General features: G+C 49.4%; 1 protein-coding gene across 19 annotated transcripts in view; it reads right to left on the bottom strand.

The window, feature by feature from the left end:
• The window catches only part of LOC309794497 (BRD4-interacting chromatin-remodeling complex-associated protein-like), an 83,284-nt gene that overhangs the window by 56,837 nt on the left and 8,459 nt on the right, over window positions 1–17,988 (bottom strand). Inside the window, exons 1-2 of one of the 19 annotated variants that reach the window (XR_014292109.1) lie at window positions 5,138–9,037; window positions 3,330–3,531 (exon numbers count right to left, since the gene is read on the bottom strand). The exons of 15 other annotated variants lie outside the window; for them this stretch is intronic. The gene's annotated coding sequence lies outside the window, so the exon portion shown is untranslated. Of the gene's footprint in view, window positions 1–2,010; window positions 2,196–3,329; window positions 3,532–5,137; window positions 9,038–17,988 lie in introns of those variants that run through there. 3 more of the 19 variants (XR_014292097.1, XR_014292110.1, XR_014292111.1) reach the window with 3 other exon arrangements.

Genomic DNA, 17,988 nt, shown 5'->3' with positions numbered 1-17,988 from the left:
AAGTAAGGAGGGTTCATTATGCAGTTCTCTCTAATTTTGTATACAGTTGGAATTTTTCATTAATAAATTTTATTTTCTTCTGCACACCCTTTGCCCCAGCAATTCCACCTCTGGGCTTTTAACTTACACGGTACTCACGTTGCTTGCATTCATGCAAATCAACAGTGGTACACACGGTACCTCACTGTAGTCTTGTTTGTGATAGCCTAGAACTAACCTAAGTGTCCAGCAGATGGGGACTGCTTCAGCAAGCTAGGGCCCTCCAATGGAATAAATACCATGCAGCTGAGAAAGACACAGAACTTGACAAGTTAGAACCTCCAGGATATATCATTAAAAGCTAAAGGCAAAGGGCAGAACGGTGTTAGAATAACTTGTCATTAGTGCCTTAAAAAATGGGGGGAGGTGGGGCATGAAGAGAGACGGAGGGAGGGAAGGAGGGGGAAGGAGAGAGAGAGAGAGAGAGAGAGGGAGAGATGCTTACACATGCACAGAATGTCTGTTTGAAAAGAGGCCCCCAAACAATAACCATTTACCTCTGGGAAGAGGATATGGGTACAGATAGCTGGGAGGTGGGAGAGGGAGGGAGACTCTTGACTAGAAATCTCTGATATTATTCGAGTTTTCTACTTGGGTGCGTTGTTCCTATTTAAAAAAAAGAAAAAAAAATTTTTTTAAGCCCCAAAGAAAAGCTGTTTCCTACATGTGGCCCTGTCCCCACACATCTCCCCTGGGGCTGGATTAGAAGGATCAGGTTGTCCCCTCTGTTCCCTCCCAGGGGTGGGAGGCCAGGCAGGGCTGAGGCGTTCCTGCTGGGAGAGCAGAACCGCCCTGTGGGACTGCCCAGGGCTCCCTGGAAAAGATTTCCAGACTCCTAAGCCCTGGGCTGAGGCTGGGGGAGGAGGAGATACAACACAAGAAGAACAGGAAGACTAGGAAGAGAAAGGAAAAGAGGAAGGGGAGGCGGGGAGGGAGAGAGGGAAAGGGAAGCCTGTGTACCTGTAAGCACACAAAGGAAGAACAGGCCTGGGCAGGGGGTGGCTGGAAATGCCATCTTCCACCTCAACTGAAGAAACAGCCACCAAGTAGCTTTATTCATAGTTGACAAAAAGTGGAAACAACCCAAATGTCCACCAATTGACAAGCGGATAAACCAGATGCGGTACATTTGTACAACAGAATATTATTCAGCCATAAAAAGGAATGAAGCACTGATCCATGCTACAACATGGATGAACCTTGGAAACAATACATGAAATGAAAGCAGCCAGACGCAAAAGACCACATCTTGCACGATTCCATTTGTACGAATGTTCAGAAAAGGCAAATCCCCAAAGACAAAGTAAATTAATGGTTGCCAGGGATTAGAGGAAAATATACAGGGTTTCCTTTTGAGTGAAATTGTTCTAGAACTAGATTGTGAGGATGGTTGCACAACTCTGTAAATGTACTAAAACCCACTGAGTTGTACGCTTAAAGGGGAGAAATTAATGGCATGCAAATATCTCAATGTTTAAAAAGAAAGAAAAAAAGGAATGAAGCTCTGACACATGCTACAACATGGATGAACCTTGAAAACACACTGCATGAAAGCCAGACCCAAAAGGCCGCATAGTGTAGGGTTCTATTTATAGAAAATGTCCACAACAGGCAAATTCATGAGACAGAAAGCAGGTTAGGGGTTGCCAGGGGCTGGATGGAAGGGGGAATGGGGAGCAACTGTTAAGGAGACGGGGTTTCCATTTGGGGGGATGAAAATGTCCTGGAACTAGACTGTGGGGATGGCTGCACAACTCTGCGAATGTACCAGAAAACCACTGAACTGTATGCTTTAAATGGGGGAATTTTATGGTATGTGAATTATATCTCAATAAAGCTGCTCAAGATTTTAAGCAAGCAAAAACGGAAGGAAGGGAGGGAGGGAGGGAGGGAGGAAGGAACTGGTCACATGGCCCATCCCCACCCCCACCCCCACCCCCACCTGGACCATGACTCCCAACCTGCACTTACCAGGCTGCACATCCTCCCAGAACATGTTCCCTCAGCACGGCCCCCGCCCCTCAAACGCATGGGGCAGCGCCGGGACCCCCGCCTCCAGCCCTGGATGAATTTCCTGGGTGCCCTCCATGACCCAGGTGGGACACCCCCAGCACGGCCCTGGGTCACCTCCCTCGGTACCCACTACTGGCCCTGGGATGGGGGCGCCACGTGTGAGAGAGGTGAGTATGAAGCTTTAGCCTCTCATTCCATCCACCACACCCCGCCCCCCAACCCCACCAAAGCCAAAAATGGGCAAGAAAACACAGAAACCACAGAGGCATGTGAAATGTGCTGGGTTTGTAGAATTTTCTAAGTGTGTCAAGTGCTGATTTCGGAGGCAGAAATACCTTTATACTTCAAAACACAAAACCAAGCAAACATAGAAACCTTTAGACTTCAACAAAAAGTGAAAACACACACACACATAGCAAGTCAGGCCAGAGGGACCTGAGGGAACCCCCCCTCTGCCCCGCCACGCTCTGTGGTGCCTTGGGAGATTAAGTTGGTTAGGAGGTGAGATTTAGCACTGTTATTTCAGCAGGGAGGACAGAAAAACCCACACAGTTCCTAAGCGATTCTTTTATGAAATAATAATCTATAGACATATGTTCTCACATCAAGCAACCAAGCTATTGATTCCACAGAATTCCTGGGAACTGCTTTCCCAGCTCGGTTCTCTCCCTCCCACCCGACCCCCACCCAGACCCTCTCTTACAACACCTGGTGGACAATTCACCTTCCCAAAATGCTGATGAGCGGAAGCTGCTTTCCCACTGGGCAGGGAGAAAAAACCACAAAACCAAAACATTTGCATTCATTCACTCAACAAATATTCAGTGAACACCCACTATGCCCCAGGCCCTGGGAGACCCCTCATAGAGCTAAATTCTCCTGGAAGAAGCAAACCATAAATTGGTAAACAAAGTCATCTACGATGTGATATTGGCTAGTGGCAAGTGGCCAGAAGGAGCTCAAAAAGCAGGATAAGGGAATGATGGGGAAGGGGAGGCTTTACTTTTAAAACAGGGTGGTCAATACATGTGACACTGAAGCAGAGACTGAAATGAAGGGAGCCGTGCAAATAGATGCGGGAAAAGCATCCCAGGCTGAGGGAACAGTGAGTGCAAAGGCCCTAAGGCAGGAATGTGCCTGACAGGCACCAAGAACAACTAGATCACTGTGAGGTGGGGGGAGGGCGCTGGGAAGGACATCAGAGAAGTAGCTGGGGCGGGCGGGGGGGTGGGCAGTAAGCACGGGAAGCCAGTGGATTTTGTCCTAAATGTTCTAACCTTCCAGAGTTGCCCCAATGCCTCCAACGCGCTTCTGGAACTGGGCTTGGGACACATGGGGAACTGAGGTGGTATGCTCTCAGGAGCGTAGAAGTTGCCCATAGGGTTCCTCACATTTCTACTTTCATTTTCAGCGCTTTTCAAATTGTGAGTTGGAAAATTTGAGCAGTGATGAAATCAGTATAGTGAGTCTCAACCATCACTGAAACAAATGAAGGAAAAAGAACAGAGTAAAATTGAAAAAACAGATTGAATGACTCAAAGGTGGTTTAGCTAAGTATTCCACAAAACTTTGTTTCAGGTGTGTGTGTGTGTGTGTGTGTGTATCTCTCCTGGATCATGGTGTGAAATATATATGTCTTATCAGAGACTGCAGGTCCAAAGGTCAGGAAAACAGCTAATCCAGATGCCTCCTCCCATAGATCTGAGACCTTCCCACTCATTCCACTGGCCACCCAGGGCATCTACAAATACACACCCACTATGGTGAAGACTGCTCTATGTTTCTCCCAACCATTCTCTTTCCCTGGACTACATTTCCCAGCATCCCTTGTAGCTGGGTGTGGTCACATGACTGAATTCTGGCCAACAGAATGTACTTGGAAGTGACATTCATATTCCTACTTTCCAGGCCTGGCACAAAAGACATCCCTCCACACTTCTTCATCTAAAGTGGACTCCACAGACTTAGGGAGGGCAAAGACACTCTAGGGAAGAAGTCTGGTTCTCTCAATGAGTTCACATGAGGCTGCCCCACCAGAAACACCCTCACTGGTCTATAACACGTGTGAGAAAAATGCTTGGAAGCCATTTAGTACACTGAAGCCACTCAGAAGAAAGGGCTTATTTGTTACAGCAGCTAGCATGACCTGTGCTAACTTACACACCCCCCAAACGAAGGTTGGTTAACTCAGCAGCCTGCTGAACGCAGAATCTTTTGCTGAAGTTCCAGAGAGGAGAGGAGAGGAAACTGAGTCTCTGGACGCCTCACAGTACAACAGGTGTGCCCAACTCAGAAAAGCCTAGTGAAGCATCAGGGTCACGTCCAAGGCCAGAGATTTAGCATCCACAAAATGTGTTCTAAGCCACGCCAAGTTCATATTTTGAAAAGAAACATAAGCTCCATGGGAATTCCCTGGCGGTCCAGTGGTTAGGACTCAGCGCTTTCACTGCCTGGGGGGGCCCAGGTTCAATCCCTGGTCGGGGAACTAAAATCCCGCAAGCTGCGTGGCGTGGTCCAGAAAAAAAAAGAAAAGAAAAGAAACATAAGCTCAATGATGAAGGATCCAAGTTGCATCTCGAGCCCAAGACCACACCAATAACAAAGCCCTCATTTAGAAATCGCCATTACCATACACGGGGTACCGGGCTTCCATGACAACCACGCACGGTGGGTACCTCTATCCCTACCTTACCGATGAGGAAAGCTGAAGCCTACAGCTAACCTGACGACAGGAACTGCGGTTCACCACAGGCCACCACAGTGCTTAATTCTACATGACCCTGGAGGTGGGGGCCTGGAATAGATCAATGAGGGTGAGGACGCTGCCTGCCTCATCTACCACAGTGCCCGGCACATGGCAGGAATGCAGGAAATATGTATGTTCATGTCGCATTCATGAACGAACAGCTGCTCTTCTCCCCTTTTACAGATGAGGCAATGAGGCCCAGAGAGGACAAGTCACTGACTCAAGGTTACCCAGCAAATGAGGGAACCACATTTCGGGCAAAGCTCAGACCTCCACCACCCCCAAAGCACGCACTGTGTCTCTTCTGCCGGCCTGTTCCCTAGTGTCCCTCACACTCACCCAGGGCCTGATCACACCAGCTTTTAAGCCTCGGGGCCCTTTTGCTGCTCTTCCCAACTTCCTCTCCTCTCCCCGATTAACACACTTTCTTTTGGCTCATTCACATCCTCCCGGGTTCCTCATTCACGAAATATCCAGCCATTCAGCAATTAAGGCTTGGGATATGTGCTGCGTGCCAGGCTCTGTTCTAGACGCTGGAGGGATGGCTGTGAACAAAACAAAGATCCCTGTTCACGTGGAGCTTACATTTTTGAGGAGAGTAAGGAGGGAAACAAAGAAAGAACAATATAACAGATTATACTAAGTATTTACAAATATTTAATTTACATGTATTTAGCTTTTATTTATTGAATAAATATTTAATAGATATTAGAATATATGTCATGTATAGAATTATCTATCATATTTAAAATACAAATGTTATAAAAGATTAGGACATGTAAAATCAATATAAATGTAAAATAAATATTATGTCAGAAGTTGCTAAGTGCTGTGGAGGAAAAGCAACGAAAAAGAAGGACAAGGTATTTGTAATTTTAACTAGAGTAATAAAGGCAGGCTTGATTGAGGAGGGGAGGGAGGGAATCATGGAGCAGAGGAATAGCAAGTGCAAAGGCCCTGAGGTGGATACGTGTCTGAGTCAAGGAAGGAGGCCAGTGAGGCTGAAGCGGAGTGAGTAAGGGGGAGAGTAGTTAGTGGGAGATGAGGTTAGATAGATAGATAGAAAGCCAGGGGTCAGATCATGAACTAAAAATAATATCAGTTAAAAGGCAGAAACGACCCACGTGCCCATCACCTGAGGGGTGTAGAAACAAAATGCGGTACAGCCACACACTGGATGTATTATTCAGTCTTGGAAAGGAATGAAATTCTGATACATGCTACATTAGCAATGAACCTTGGCAACATTATGCTAAGTGAAATAACTCAGACTCAAAAGGACAAATATGGTATGATTCCATTTACATGAGACCATACGGGACCTCCCTGGCGGTCCAGTGGATAAGACTCTGTGCTTCCACTGCAGGGGGCACGGGTTCCATCCCTGGCCGGGAAGCTAAGATCCCACATGCCGCAGGGTGCAGCCAAAAGATTAAAAAAATTTAAAAAATTTTTAAATGAGGTGCATAAAATAGGCAAATTCATGGAAACAGAAAGTAGATGAGAGGTTACGAGGGGCTGGTGGGAGGGGAGAACAGGGAGTTATTGTTCCATGGGTACTGAGTTTCTGTTTGGAATGACGAAAAAGTTCTGGAAGTGGATACAGATGATGGCTGCACAACACCATAAACGTACTTAGTGCCACTGAACTGGACACTTAAAAATGGTGAAAATGGTCAATGTTATTATGGTATGCACATTTTCCCACAATTAAAAAGCAATAACAGGACTTCCCTAGTGGCGCAGTGGTTAAGAATCCGCCTGCCAATGCAGGGGACACGGGTTTGAGCCCTGGTCCAGCAAGATCCCACATGCCGCGGAGCAACTAAGCCCGTGTGCCACAACTACTGAGCCTGTGCTCTAGAGCCCATAAGCCACAACTACTGAGCCCGTGTGCCGCAACTACTGAAGCCCGTGCGCCTAGAGCCCGTGCTCCACAACAGAAGCCACCGCAATGAGAAGCCTGTGCACCGCAACAAAGAGTGGCCCCCGCTCGCTGCAACTAGAGAAAGCCCACACGCAGCAACAAAGACCCAACACAGCCAAAAATAAATGAATAAAATAAAAAAAAAATAATAAAATATCCTAGCAGTTAAATATCTATTAAAAAAAAAAAGCAACAGCTAACATGTTGCATTAGACGTATCAGGCACTGTCCTCAAAGCTTTACGTATGTTCATTCATTCACCCCTCCGACAGCCCAATAGGGGAGGTGCCTTCTAAACCAGTGCTGCCCCCCAGAAAGGCAATGCAAGCCACATATGTCATTCTAAATTTTCTAGTGGAAAGAAGAGGTGAATTTAACGTATGTTAATTTCAAGAATACATTTTATGTAATATGATATATACAAACACGATCATTTCAACGTGTCATCAACATAAAAATAGTATTAATGGGGAACTGACTTTTTCCCCCTTCCTTCGAAGTCTTTGAAATCCAGTGTGTTTGTTTTTTTTTTTTTAACACTTACACTCACCCAGTGGTTAGTGCATTGGTGAGCGGAGTTCTTGGGCGAGCACGGGAGGGCTCTGAGCAGAGAAGGGCCCTGAGCTGACTCAGGTTACAACAGGGTCTGGTTGGCTGAGTGAGGGAAATAGCCGGTGGGGGGCAGGGGATGGAGGGAGCCCCAGGAGGAGGAGACTGAGATGGTCCAGGCAGGAGGTGATGGTGGCTGGACCGGGGTGGGCGCAGCCGGGGTGGGGAGACAGGCCAGACGGTGGAGATCTTCCACAAGCAGAGCTCACAGGCTACACTGCTGGACTGACGGGGTGCAGAAGACAGAAGGATAAGGGGCATCCACACAGCAATGTGACTAAACAGGGCTTAAGATGGTAAGTTTTATGTCATGCGTTGTTTATCACAATAAGAAAAATTAAAATCGGGAGTTCCCTGGCGGTCCAGTGCTTAGGACTTGGCGTTTTCACTGCTGCAGCCTGGGTCTGATCCCAGGTTGGGGAACTAAGATCCCGCAAGCTGAGCAGCACCCATAAATAAATAAGTCAATAAAATTTAAAAAGAGAGAGGAAAAAAAAGAGTCAAGGATGATGCCAAAGTACCTGACCCAGGCCACTGGGAGGATGAACCGAGATGGTGACAAACTGGAGGGGGCAGGCTTTACTTTTGTTTGTTTGCTTGGGGGGTGGGGGTGAGGGGTCCGATGTGTTAAGTTTGAGGTGCCTCTGAGACAACCCAGTGGAGGGCTCGGCAGAGCGGGACGGGCTGGAGACAAAAGTGAATAAAATCTGCCCTTAATTCCACTCCTGCCCATTTCTAGGGCCTGGCTTCTCTCTTGGTTCCCTTGACACAGTGTCCAGCTGCGCAGGAGCATCCTGTCACAGGGCAGGCCCCAGTCTGGCCCATCATCACGTTCCCCCTTCCTCCCTCATCACCAGTCACAGCGCAACACAGCCTCCAGGCTCCCAGCTTTCAGGGAACAGGCTTCCAGAAACCTCCCTGCCCACTCCTACCACCCACCCGGCTTCCTCGCCTTTGGAGCCCATGAAGGCCCGATGCGGCTGCTTGTTCCGCATCGTCTAGCAAGGAGCGCGGAATCTGAATAGTAAACACCATCCAACGTCGCCAAACAGTACAGGCAACACGCACCCTGGGGGGTGGGCAAGCGCGAGACAGAATATATATTCTAAGGGGTCCAAGAGCCTTTATTCGAAACCTTTGAGGGGAGATGCTTTCCGAAAAGCAGATTCTTTTCCAGACTTTGCCAGGTGCTGGGATGCGCAGCTGTCTATGGCGGAACACCCACAACCAGCTCTGAGACGCCACCCAGTAATCAAACACTAATATTTCTGCAGCCAAATGTATGAATATTCACATGGAGAGCAAAGACAGACTACGAATAGCTTGGCTTCGGGTCAGGTCCTGCTGCCTGTTGAGTCACAGCGGGCGAGCTGCCCTCATCATCACTGATGGAGGTGGTGTCACTGTGATAGCACGCCTTGCTCCCTGGTTGATCTAAGAAGGGAAGAGTCTTTGTGCTAAGCCCAAGGCTCCCCCAAGGCCTGGAAGCAGGGAGCCCCTGAGCTCAGGTCAGACACACCTGGCTTCAAATCCCTGCTCTGCGATTTCCTGACCCTGAGCAACCGACCTCATTTCTCCAGGGGTCTCAGTCCTGGGGGGGCAGGTCTGGAAGGATCTGGCTGTCGCCTGTAAGCCTTAAATCAACAACAATGACAACAGCAGCAGCAGCAATAATAATAATAGTGGCTAACCTTCATGGAACCCTACTCTGGTCCAGGAGGCCCCTGCGCTCCATGTGATGACCGTCTCATTGCCTGACCCTCATCACTCTCCTGAGAAGCAGCTTCTACTGTTATGTATCCTCTTTTAACAGAGGCCTGGCGCAGCTGGCCTGAAGAAGGAGACAGCTGGGGCTCCAAGTCCAAGTCTATCTGCCACAGGGCCTAAACATGTCCAAAGCATGGATCATGCCTGTCCCTAGGTCAGGCCGCCCCGTCCGATACTGATCCCCTCCCAGGGGGGATAAGTTAGCCAAACAACAACCGTGTGCTGTCTGCTTCCTGCTGAACCCTCCCAGACAAGCCCCAAGGGGGAGGTGCTATTATTTTACTCCTTAGCTGTACCTCGCTATGTCCCACATGGATGGGGGGCCCACACACGCAGTCTCTCCAGGCCAATACACTCCACTTCTTGGTCCAGCCAGAGCTCACACCAGGGCTGTGCCAGGCCTCCTTCTGCCACCTAGAATAGCCTCTGGCCTCTCCTTTTTTGGTTCCTCTGAAAGCTTCACCTTCCTTTGAGCTCAGAGGCCACTCCAGAGACTGCCCTGCGTTTCCAGGACCAAGAGTTATTTAAGTAGCAGGACTTGGGCTGATTCTCGCCAGCATCTCTAGGGCCTGGCACCAAGCAGTCACTCGGTAAATTCTGGCTGCTCTTTGCAAGGGATGAGAACAGTGAGGCCTTTCTGGAATGCCATTTGCCAGGGCCTCCTCAAACCTCAGCACACGCTTCCCTTGGCCTTAGCAAGTCCTCTTCCAGGAATCTGGCCAGTAGAAACGCTCCTGCACAAGCAACTGCAGATGTGGATACAAAAATGCCAGGTCGGGTCACTCCCCTGCTCAAAAGCCTGCCATGGCTCCCATCTCACTCAGGAGCAGAGCCCAGGTCCTGGTCAAAGACGCAGAATGGAAACTCCAGAGTAATAAAGAGGTAGCATGAATCAGCTCCTAATGGAGATAAGATGGAAGGCCAAATTACTCAATTAATCTAAAGGAGGCAGGAAACGAGAGAATAAGGAACAAAGAACACCAGAGATAAACCAAAAATGAACAGTAAGATAGAAGATTTCAATGCAGCCACATCAGTAATGAGGGCAAATACGAACGGTCTAACCCTGCACCGTCCACTCAGAGAGGCCTCATGTGACTGCCCAGCCCTGGGAACGGAGCTAGTCCAATAAGATGTTCTGAGTGGAAAATACACACTGGATTTCAAAAACTCAGTGCGGGATGGAAGGCGGAAAACACGTGTTGGCGAGGATGTGGAGAAATCGGAACCCTTGTGCATTACTCGTGGGAATGTGAAATGGTGCAGCCACCGTGGACAACAGTGATTCCTCAAAAAGTTAAAAAGAGGGCTTCCCTGGTGGCGCAGTGGTTGAGAGCCGCCTGCCAATGCAGGAGACACGGGTTTGTGTCCCGGTCCGGGAAGATCCCACATGCCGCGGGGCGGCTGGGCCCGTGAGCCATGGCCGCTGGGCCTGCGCGTCCGGAGCCTGTGCTCCGCAACCGGAGAGGCCACAACAGTGAGAGGCCCGTGTACCGCAAAACAAACAAACAAACAAAAGTTAAAAAGAGAATTACCAGATGACCAAGCGACTCCATTCCTAGGTGTATATCCAAAAGCACTGAAGGCAGACTCAGATTCTTGTATGCCAATGTTTATAGCAGCGCTATTCACAATATCCAAAAGGTGGAAATAACCCAAGTGTCTGTCTATTATTGGATGGATAAACACGGTGTGGGCTATTCAGACAATGGAATAGTATTCGGCCTTAAAAAGGAAGGAAATTCTGATAGATGCTACGAATGTGATGACTATCCTTGAAGACATTACGGTAAGTGAAATAAGCCAGACACAGAAGGATAAATACTGTATGATTCCACTTATATGAGGAAGAAGTGGTCAAATTCATAGAGAAAGAAAGTAGAATGGAGGTTACCAGTAGGTGGTGGGAGAGGGGGATGGGGAATTATTGTTTAAGGGGCACAGAGTTTCTGTATGGAAGGATGAACAAGTTCTGGAAATGGAGAGTGGTGACGGTTACACAACATTGCAAATATACATAATGCCACTGAATTGTGCACTTAAGAATGGTGAAAATGGGAAATTTTAGGTCACGTGCATTTTACCACAATAAAAAAGACTGTAAAATATCTCATTAGTGACTTCTAGACTGATTACGTGTTGAAATAATAGTATTCTGTATATAACAGGTTGCATAAAATATATTCACATTAATTTTCCCTATTTCTTTCTCCTGTGGCTACTAGAAAATTTTAAGTAACGTATAAGTGGCTAGGGTTTTCTTACTGGACAGCACTGGTCTCGACATTCCAATCATCAAAAGGACATAGACTATTTGCTGTCTGCAAGAGACACACTTTAAATGTAAGCACACTTTAAATATAAAGACATATATAGGCTCACAGTCAAAGTTGGAACCAAAAAAAAAAAATCCATAGAGTAGAGGTTAAATAAATTATGGAATACTCCTCCTCCTTTAGTTTGCTAAAAGAACGGGTTCTGGGGGGAGGGGTGGGGGACGGACGAATTGGGAGTTTGGGATTAGCAGATGCAAACTATTATATACAGAATGGATAAACAACAAGGTCCTGGGACTTCCCCGGCGGTCCAGTGGTTAAGACTCTGTGCTTCCAATGCAGGGGATGTGGGTTTGATCCCGGGTTGGGGAACTAAGATCCCACGTGCGGCACAGTGCAGCCACACACACAAAAAAAACTTAAAAAACAAATGAACAAACAAACAAAAACAACAACAAAAAAAAAAACAAGCTCTTGGGGACTTCCCTAGTGGTCCAGTGGTTAAGAATCTGCTGTCCAGTGCAGAGGACGTGGGTTCGATCCCTGGTCAGGGAGCTAGGATCCCACATGCCTTGGGGCAACTAAGCCCGCACACCACACCTAAGCCCGCGTGCGCGGCAACTACTGAGCCCACGTGCTCTGGAGCCCGCGTGCCACAACTGGAGAGAGAGGCCCATGCACCACAGTGAAGAGCTCATGTGCCACAACTAAGACCCGACAAAGCCAAAAATTAATTAATTAATTAATTAATTAAATATTTAAAAAAAAAACAAGGTCCTACTGTATAGCACAAGGAACTGTATTCAATATTCTGTAATAAACCACAATGGAAAAGACTATGAAAAAGAATGTAAATATATATGTATAACTGAATCACTTTGCTGTACAGCAGAAATTAACACAACATTGTAAATCAACTATACTTCAATTTAAAAAAAAGAGTGGAGCTCTAGATTGCTGCCATGGAAATAATTCTAAGACACTTGTTCAAGTTAAAAAGCAAGCTGTAGAATAATTCATATGGTACGTGTGAGCAAGAGGAAAAAAATGTATGCACAGAATAGAGGGGTAGAAAGAATGCACCCAAACTCCTCACATAGGGCTCCTCTGGAGAGGGCAGGACAAGGGGACAGTGAAAAGACTTTCATAGTGTTATATATGACTTTTTTCCGTGTCGAATTAATTCATACAGATCTGCCCTCAAACTGGCAAACCCCAAAGAGTTAAGGAATCTGATCTTAGCCTCCGCATCCAGTGCAGGGCCCTTGAAGCAACTCGGAAATCGTCCGGAAACCACTCTACCCCTTGCTACTCAAAGGAGCGGCCTCAGTGTCCCCTGGGAGCCTGCTAGAAATGCAGAGTCTCACGCCTGCCACAGACCCGCTGAATCAGACCCCGCATTTGAACAGGCTCCCCAAGGGATTCGTGTGCACGTTCAAGTTTGAGAAACTGTTGATCTGCAACACAGCCCAATCTGTCTGCACAGACTTAGTAGGTACAGACTAAAGGCTGGTCAGTGATAATAATAGCAGCCAGCACTTACAACGGGCTTATTAAGTGCCAGGCGGTACCTTATCTCAATGAAACGCCACAGACATCCCACCATGTCCCAGATCATCTCGATCTACAACCCCATATCTGCAATTCCAACCTCCAAAAATCTCTAAAAACCATCCCTTTGTTTTCCCCTTTACTCACTGTGGGGCAAAAGCTAACCTGCAATGACTATCCTTATGTATCCTTCTTAGTGTAGAACAGCCACAGATATATTAGCAGCAGGAATAGTATTTGCTGCAGAAATCTTTAGCCTATTTGGGGAAGGGGAGCTGCCCTGCCTGGCTGAGGGCTGTTCCACCTCACTGCAGCCTGCGCTGTGGTCTGAAATATTCTGAATGTTGACACACCTCGGAAGCTGCTTACTGCCATAAATTTGCAGCACATCTGTTGACATGTGACGTCATCTATGAAACCTCCGAGAGGAAGGCATCAGGCCCCCGCCCTCGCTGATGGGGAAACTGAGGCTGCGAGAGGTGGTGGGCCCCTGCTCCAAGTCCCGCAGCTGCCTCCAGGCCAGATCTGCCTCCGGGGTCCTGACCCCTTCCTTGCAGGTCTCCCTGTCAGTCACCCACCGGGGTTCCCTCACAAACTCACAAACACATCCGAGGAAGCTGGGGGCGCCACAGTTATGTTAATGAAGACACCACGGAGGGTAAAAAGGGAAAGAGGAGGGTGGGACGGCACCCTGCTGAGCCGGGGCCTCCACTGGCTAAGCTGAGACCCAAGCTGGATCCCAGGGCAAAAAGCGGAGTGGAGGGGAGCGGGGCAAAGGCAACTTCCTGACTGTGGGCTTTCAGTCCTGGTCCCTGTAACAAGCAAACAGTGAGGCTTTATGGCTAAAAGCCTGGGCTTTGGGGCCAGACTGCGACCCCCAGGGTGGGGTGGGGGATCCCCAGTATACCCTTTAGCAGATGTGTGACTCTGGGCAAGTCACTTAACCGCCCAGTGCCTCAGTTTCCTCATCTGTAAAATGGGGATGCTCACTGCACCTACCTCCTAAGGTCCTAACGTGAGTAACTGAGTCAGGACTTGTGAGGGCCCTAGACTGGTGCCCATGGCCGTGTGGGCTGTTATTATTATTGTTGCTACGGTCATGAGCTGTGGAAAGCTCCTAACTGGATCCACAACACCCCTGAAATCCTCCGCCAAAGGTTGCGATGTAGAGTCAAGCATGCGTTTCTCTGGGGGAAAGGTCGGAGGCCTCCGAGCAGGTTCCCCAAAGGACCTGAGCCCTCCTTCCCCCACACTAAGGACCACCTCGTGCTCTTAAGACCTTGTCCTGGAAAAGATAAAAGGCGGCTGCCTCTCCCAGCTGGGGCAGGACGGCCAAAGCTCTCGCCCTCCCAACAGCTGGCAATACCACCGGCCTCCCCCGCTCCCGCCCCCCACCTCCTGCCACCCCCTCCTGTCTCCAAGCAGCTTTGCACTGGCCTCCTGAACTCCTTCCCAACTGCACAAACATCTTTCTTCTGCCTTCACACCCCTCTCTTCCTCACCTCCTGACCTGTAAGGAAGCTTCACTCTTGAGCCCAACCCACCACCCCCCTTCCTCCCTCTTCTTCTAGAATCTTCCTTTGCTCCTTTCCTTTTCTCTAAGCCTGCTCAGATCCTAAAACTCTCTAAGCCTGGTCCCTCACTCATGCAGTGAATACTGAGTCTGGACGCATTCCCAGTCAGGTCCGGGGGATGAATCCTCACACAGAAGCAAACCGCATGACATGGAGAAAGTTGGACAGGGGCGTCAAGGAAGGCTTCCCAGAGGAGGCGGTATTTAAGCAGAGGCCTGCAGGACAGGACGAGGAGCCCAGAGACAGGAAGGAATGGGAGAAGGTCATGGCAAGTAGAGGCAAGGGCAAAGGTGGGGAGGCAGGAACAAGCTGGGTGTGGGAAGAAAGCAAGGTGAAAGGGCAGGAGATGAGGTCAGGGAGATAAGCCCAGGCCAGACTAATGGGGCTCTGTGGGGGGAGGTGAGATTAGACTTTCACCTGAGGGCACTAGGGAGCCATAAAGGGTAGCAGGATTTTTTTTTCCAATCTCTGGCTGCCAAGAGCTCCATCTGCCTGCCTTCCGTCCGTCCGTCCGTCCATCCGTCCATCCATCCATCCATCCATCCACGAAGCCATCCTTCTCTCATGACTCCTCACCATATTCCAGTCTGGCTTCTGCCCCTACATACCCATCAAACCCAGGAAACCTTTGCTTCCACAACAGCCTCATCCAACCCAGGAAGCCTGTCCTCAGGTCCATGGAAGTTAAACCTTTCTAAAAACTCTCCCCCTTTGTTCCTGAGAAGCTGATCCTGCCTTATCCTGCTCCTCCTCCCTTTCTCTGTTTTGGCCAGAGAAGCTCCCACCCCTCCCTACACGTGGGTGGCCCGCCTAAGCTGACTCTCCACCCTCTCCTGTCCTCTCCCTGGGGAATCATCCCCATCCCTGGGACTTCAGTGATCACTCCATGTCACCGTCTCTCACTCATGATGCCTCCAGCTCATTCATTCATTCCGTCTGCACCTCACCACCAGCCGAGAGGGTGCTGGAGCTTTACTCTCTGGGGTTTGTGTTCCCCAAACTATAGACACCACTACAGCATCTCAAGAAAGGGCACCTGCATCCACTCAGTTGCTCAGGCCAGTGACTTTGGATCATCCTGGACTCCCTCCTTCCCTTACCTCCCATCAACAAAACCAAAGCACCCCAGATCTCAGCCCCAGTGTCCTGGGTCCTCTTTCCCCGTGAAGCTTCAACTGGCCTTTGTGCAAAGCATCCCAGGTTTCTCTCTGCTAGAAATGGCATGGAGCCCAAAGCCTGCCCCCAGAAGCCCTCTCCTCCAGGAAGCCTGCCCTGATGCACCAACATACCCCACAAGCAATGCCTCCTCCTGGCCTTCACCAGCCCGGCTGACACTCCTGAGACACTGATCTCACCTTGCAGGGAGGATGGGTGTGTTTTGGGTTTACCCCCCTCCCCTGTCCCGAGTGCAGAGCTCTGAGGCCCGGCACAAGGGAGGCCTGCTATGTGGGTCTGGATTAACCAGTACAATGCGCCTGGATTCACATCCCTGCTCTGCCAGCAGCTAGCTGTGTAACCTTGGACAAGGCACCTCACCTCCCACTGTAACTGGGAAAGGAAGGCAACCCAGGGGTCTGGCCCTTGGGAAAATTCTAAGCAAACCATGAAAACTGCACCGCACGGAGTCCCACAGCCAGGAGAAGCAACAGACAAGATGCACAGGTAGCAACACAGGAGGCCTGAGAGTGGGTGTTGGGCGACAAAGACTCAGAAAGAGAAATGCAGCAGGATCCTCTGTAGAAAGCAAAAATCCACCACACAAAGCAAACAATTTGCCAGGGCACAGAACAATTTGCCAGGGCACTGGGCCAGGGAAGGAAATGAGAATACAAGGGAATCTTATACAGATAGATATATATAGATATATATATATACACATATGCACTTGCATATATGTGTATATAATATACACATTTACTACATGCCTATTATACTGCTAAGTTTAAATTTACCACTAAATTATTACATAAAGTATAATAATATGTAACATACATTAATGTATGTGTGTGGGTATATATAGTTTACTGTTCATTTGCTTAAAGCAGACTTCTGTTAGGAACTCCCTTAAATAAATCTCCCTATTCTGCTACAGAGTCTGGCCGGGGGCTCTTCAGGCCCAGAAGTTGGCTCAGTGTCCCCTGTGACCAATGCACACACGACTCCCTGCCCCTTAAAGGTCGCAAAGAAAAAATAGGACTGTGGAAGGGGGACGGGCTCGGGGACGGGCAAGGGCTGGGCAGATGTCAGGGAATTCTGCTGGTCCAGCTAAGGAGACAGAAATCTGACAAAGGAAAACAGCTCCTCACGGAACAGCTTTGAGACTTTAGGTGGCAAAGCACAGGCAGCCCGGAAGGGCCACAGAAACCAGAGGCAAAGACGGAGCAGAAGTTTCCTGGACATTTTTATCAACTTCGAGACCTGAGTCTTTGCCCATTTTAGCATCTCTGTAAAAGGAGGCGTAACTTACAGCAAATGGCTTGTGTGAACACAGCATGTGTGGCTTCCAGTCCTGGCTGAACTGAGGAGGGCAGCACCTGAGCGCCCCCCTCCAGCCTCAGTCTCCCTGCTGAGCAGTGGGCAGTCCTGACCTGTCCCATGGGCCCTGATTCACTCCGTCTCTGAAGACACTGAGGGAGCGAGTACTGGGCAGTGGGGAGGTGGCTAGGGCAGGATGGGCAATGTCCATGGACCAAGTGTCAAGTGCAGTTGGGAGACCCATGGCTGCCTGTCCTGGGTGAGGGGCCTGCCGGTGGAGCTTTGCCACTGCAGGCAGAGCCCTGCAGCTTTAAGGGCTGGGCTTCCTGAGCCAAGGAACCACTCAGGGGTCGGGCTTCATAAAAGTGGTGGGGGGAAGGGCCCGGGGGGGGGCGGGCAATGAAGGCAGCTGAGCCTGGCTGGGGGCCTCTCGGGCCCTACCCACCAGGACTCCCAGGAGATGTGTGGCACCCCGAGATTGGCATTTTTGGTGCTTTGGAAGCAGGTGGGTCACACTTTTTAAGAAACAGAATAGCGACCGCAAGCACAGGCTCTCTGCTCCCTTTCTCCATGCCTGTGACATGTCCATCCTGCAGTCAGTCAGTGAGTCAGGCAACAAACATTACACGATTCCTACTGCACACCAGGAGCTGAGAACACGGGGCACATCATTTCCCTCCTTCTGTAGTTTATAGAATCTAGTGAGAAAGCCAGGCCTGAAGAAAAACTCACGGGACACCTACATCCCAATGGGGCTACGAGGGGTGGAGCAGTGAAATGGGATAGCGTCCCTAGGCCGGAGGCTGAGGCTGGGAAGGGCACCCAGGGGAGGGACAAATGGGATGATGAGACTTCAAGGGGGGCGGGGGGGCAGATTTCTCTCTCCCGAGAGAAAGGAGGTAAAGCCTTCCCAAGGACTCCTGCTCAGTGATAAAAAGGCTAAATCTCGAAACAGTGATGCTGAGCTGAGGTGCTCAACCCAAAGGACCACACACGTCTGCGAGATTCAAG

The sequence above is a fragment of the Mesoplodon mirus genome (assembly GCF_964341445.2).
Source record: "Mesoplodon mirus genome assembly, chromosome: 19".
In the NCBI taxonomy this organism is placed as follows: domain Eukaryota; kingdom Metazoa; phylum Chordata; class Mammalia; order Artiodactyla; family Ziphiidae; genus Mesoplodon; species Mesoplodon mirus.
This window is presented reverse-complemented; position numbering and strand designations above follow the sequence as displayed.